Genomic DNA, 4,710 nt, shown 5'->3' on the forward strand with positions numbered 1-4,710 from the left:
AATAGCTCATATATGGTAGAGATTTATTTCAATTGCTGCCTTAATTAATAGATTAATTATAAATGAACTAACATGAGATAGAAAGGGACAAGAGCAAAGTTCTTTAGTTTGCTTGATTTGATTTCCGAATTTGAATAAATAGAATAGAGTTAGTTTGAGTGTTTTTTTTTTATAAAAGAGTTAATTTGAGTGTGTTTAGTGGAGAATAAAGGATCAAATAAGAGAAAAATTAGTTAGTTCAATATTTTTTTAAAATCTGGACTCTTGAACACAGTCATCCTTTTTCTATTAGGCTTTCTTCTAGGCCTAGTTTTTGGAGGATAAGTGAAAAAATTTCAAAAATAATTCATCTTTACAGTTTTGTTTGATCATTTTGATAAATTTTTATTAAAAAAAATATATAATTTAGAATTTTCGAAAATATGATTTTCATATTTGAAACTAAATTATATATAATGTTTATAAAATGTAAATCAAACACATACTAATATTTTTTAATTATAATTTTTTATTTTTTTAATTCATTTATCTCGAATCTGACTTTTTAATTCAATAATCAGATAGATCAAAGTAACAGAAGAAATATGTTTTGTATAAAAACAAAAATATTATTTTCGTTATTTTGAATTTTTTGAGCAATTACAGAGTGTGTGCATGTGACGACTTCTTTCGGTGCTAAGAGATATCATATAGTAACGACTATTTTATCCTGAGGATGACATGACGCAGATAAACTGCTGCGACTTGCTTGAAACTTCCAATTGTTATTTCAACATGTGTAGCAACCAATGCTTTACAAAGGCATAAAACTACCAATTGTGCTTTAACTATCAAACATGAGAAATCACTTTTACTGTAGAATATTTTAATCATTAGTATAGAAAGCTGTTATACTTACATTTCATAAATATATAAAAATATTTTTTTTTGGATAAAAAGAATATTTTTTATATATAACAAAATAAATTGTTTTATATTAATCATGAAGTAAAATCCAAACACGTATTTGGCCAAAAAAACACAGTGGCCGAAACAATAGTTTCCCTTTATTTTACTAAAGATTTTTCAAATTTGTAGTTTAAGAGTACTTAACTTCAACCTAAAGTATATATAAACCAACAACATCAAACAAGGACGATGAGAAAGAACAATCTAAAAGCGTACGACACTCATCAGATTAAAACGACATCACATCATCATCATCTTCTTCTTCTTTCATTATTTTTTGTTCATAAATTATCACAAGTTTTTTCCTCTGTTAATTTTCTGAGGAAAATAAGGTTGCACAGAGTGCATCTGATAATTTTTACTGGGTAAGGATGTGAATGACATATTATTATCGTTTTGTTGTTCACACGGGCCCACAAATAAATTATCAAAAATGGTTGAAATAAACTCTTTTTTTTTTTCTTGTTTTAACTCTTTTTTTGTGATGTATTTACCTTGTAAAATACATTATTGTGAAATGCGTCAGTGTGGAGAATTCAAGGGGAGATTGTATTAAAACTGAGTTACTACTTGGTGCCAAGCTTCAACATCGGAATGTTGGATGGGAATAGAAGGTTTCTTATCTATGAGTTTCTCCCACATCGTCTAGATCGCTTGGTAATTTTGCATTTGATTATGTTTACATAAAGTTTTGTTTGCTGCGCCTTAACATTCACATATTTACTTATGTGAGGGCCAACTCAGCTATAATGCCAATTAAGCAAAAACTTAAGGCCTACAATTTTTTTTATGAGAAATAAAGCCCAAAATAAAAGGCATAAAATTGTAGAAGAAATTACATTTTATATGAGATTTTTAATAGAGAGTACACAAATGACTATTTTTCAAAAAAAGTTAATATATGACTTTTTTTAAGATTTTTTACTTTTATGTGTTTATTTTCTCATATTTTTCGTATAAAAGTTAGTTTTATGCCATAGTTTTACTCTTAATCAAGTTTTATTAAATTGGAAGGGCATGTTTGTAATTTTATTATTTTTTTTAGCTTATTTATTTTTATATAACTAATTTTATATTAAATTTTTCTTTGGTTGTTTTGCAAAAAATTTTTTGTGTTTATTATTTTTTTATTTATTATAAATATTATTTATTTATTTTTATATTGTACGTATATTTTTTCAAATCTTGGATAAGGTAACCAGTTAATTGATTGATTTTTGATAATTATGTAAAAAAAAAATCCTAGAGCTAGGTTAAATAACATATACCAGGAGGAGTGATGGACCCAAAACGGGTATGTTTAAAAATTTATAAATCGCAAGCGCACGAATCGTTCATATAGAATAGTGATCGTGTAAGCAAGGATGTCGAACCCAAATGAGTTGTGTAAAATCGAAAAGAGAAAACTATTTTAAATCAAAATTAATAAATTCTAACCTAGTTCCAAAGATTGATGAGATTTTTGTATAATAAAAATAAAATAAAAGATAATAATAAAGATATTAAAGACAAATATATACTTAAATTAATAATTGTAAACAAGATGGTAAAATAAGATTATTAAGGATTAGAATCCACAAAATATAAGTTCAATAATATTTATAAGTACATTGATTCCCAAGTTTTAGTGATAGTTAAGATAGATCAAACTATCATTTTCTAAATAGATTTATAATTTTAAGCACAAATTTCTTCAAAAAAGATAAGATTTTTCTTCACTTTTCAAAGTTATAATTTCAAAGTATTTAGTGTAAATCAATCTAATGAAATAACAAATAAATCAATGAACATTATTTATAAGGCAAAACATAATATTTTTGTTCTAAGCATGGATGTGTACAATTTAATGACACATCTTACAAAAAAAATATTATGTTTTTGCACTAATGAAGAACAAAGTGTAAATATATGCTAACAATCCAAAATACATGATATTTAAGATGAAAGAAGATATTTGAAGAAGAAAATTCCATAAACTTTGTTGCACAAAATGAGAAATCAACATACAAAATAAATATTATCTAGTTACATATTGTTTCATCATCACCTTAATAATCTTAAAAAGATTAGAAACACATAAATAGAATATCAAATACAAACTAAAAATTACAAACATAAATAGGAAAATTTGGAGGATGAACCCCCAAATATTTCCTCTAAAAATACATAGAAAATAACCAAAAAGAAGAAGAAGATGAAGAGAATTGAGAGGTTTTGAATGTGTAGAAATTATGGTATAGTAACCTCTTCCCTAAAAAATGGACACCCTAAATCCCTTATTTATAGCAAAAAATGATGATTAAAATAATCAATTTAAATTAATTAAATTGATTAAATTAATTTAATTAATTATAATATGGTAAATAGGGGTAAATTATAGAGTGTAATAATGATGTTTTGGGGTAAAATGTGTAGAAAGTTGGGTAAAAAATTGGTATTTTTGGCAAAAAGGACAAGTAGACAAAATGTATTTGTTGGGCTCAAAAAATAGGAAAATGGCAGCTGTAGGAGGCTCATGCGTGTTGGGGTCTTCGGGCTGGGGCAGCATGCTTCAGGCGCGTACGGCTGGAAGGAGATGCCTGCTGAAGAAGCCAGGCGTGAGCTTGCTCCTGGTGGGCTGGAGAGTTGGGCTGGTGGAGATAGGCGGGCTGGGCCTTCATTGGTGCATGGCTGTGAGAAGTGCTTTGGGTGGCATCAATTAAATGGCTGGATGCATTTGAACGTGAGGCACAGCAAGGGAATGGTTGGAGGAAATGGTGGGCCTGGGCCATGGCTGGTTTGGGCTTTTGATAAATACCATTTTTTTCTCATTTCTTTTCCTTTTAAAACGCCATATTTTTTCTTCATTATTCTTGCTTTTCAAGAGCACAAATACACCAAAATCCCTAACAAAATAAACATAAATTAAATCAAAATTAAATATTTTCAATTATCCAATAAATCATATTAATTCATTGAAAATATTAATTAAAATTTAATTTAATTTAACATTTAGTTTCAATAAAACACATATTTTTTATCACTAACTTAACAATAATAATTCAAATAATTAACTACAACATTTTACAACAAAATAACTATAAAAACACACAAAAGTATATAAAATCATGATAAAACTAATAAATTCAAAATTACTTAAAAACTTAATAAATTACTTAAAAACTCAAGAATTAAGCAACAATTAGCACATAAAAAGTGGTAAAATAACTCTATTTTGTAGAGTTATCAAGGAGTAACCAGTTACCCTGAGAGGAGTAACCTTCTGCCATAAGAGGGGTAACCAGTTACCATAAGAGGGGTGACAGGTTACTCATATTAAATATGAAAAGAAACTTCAAATCTGAATGAAAAGAGGAAGAACACTTCATTAAAAAAAGGAAGAAGTAACTATGATTTTAGTAACATAGGAAACAAAATACCATAAAGAATCCAGAAATGTACACACATCATAATGTAAAGGTAACTAGTTACCCCCAGAAATATACACACAAAGAACGTGAATGTAACTAGTTACCCCTAGAAATATACACACAAATAACGAGAAGGTAACCAGTTTCCACAAATTTGAAAATAGAAAAAATAAATCAGATCTACCCCTTTTCCCTTCTCACCCATCTTCTTCATATAATTTGTTTTTCTAGATTTGAATGTTCCCACCAGGGTAACTGGTCACCCATTCACGTTTTCATATTTTTATTGGTTTTCTTTCCAAATTTTGGTGTTCCTATAAGGGTTACAGTAAAAAGAAAATGCTCAAAAAAT

Source organism: Humulus lupulus, chromosome 5, assembly GCF_963169125.1.
Source record: "Humulus lupulus chromosome 5, drHumLupu1.1, whole genome shotgun sequence".
Taxonomy (NCBI): Eukaryota; Viridiplantae; Streptophyta; class Magnoliopsida; order Rosales; family Cannabaceae; genus Humulus; species Humulus lupulus.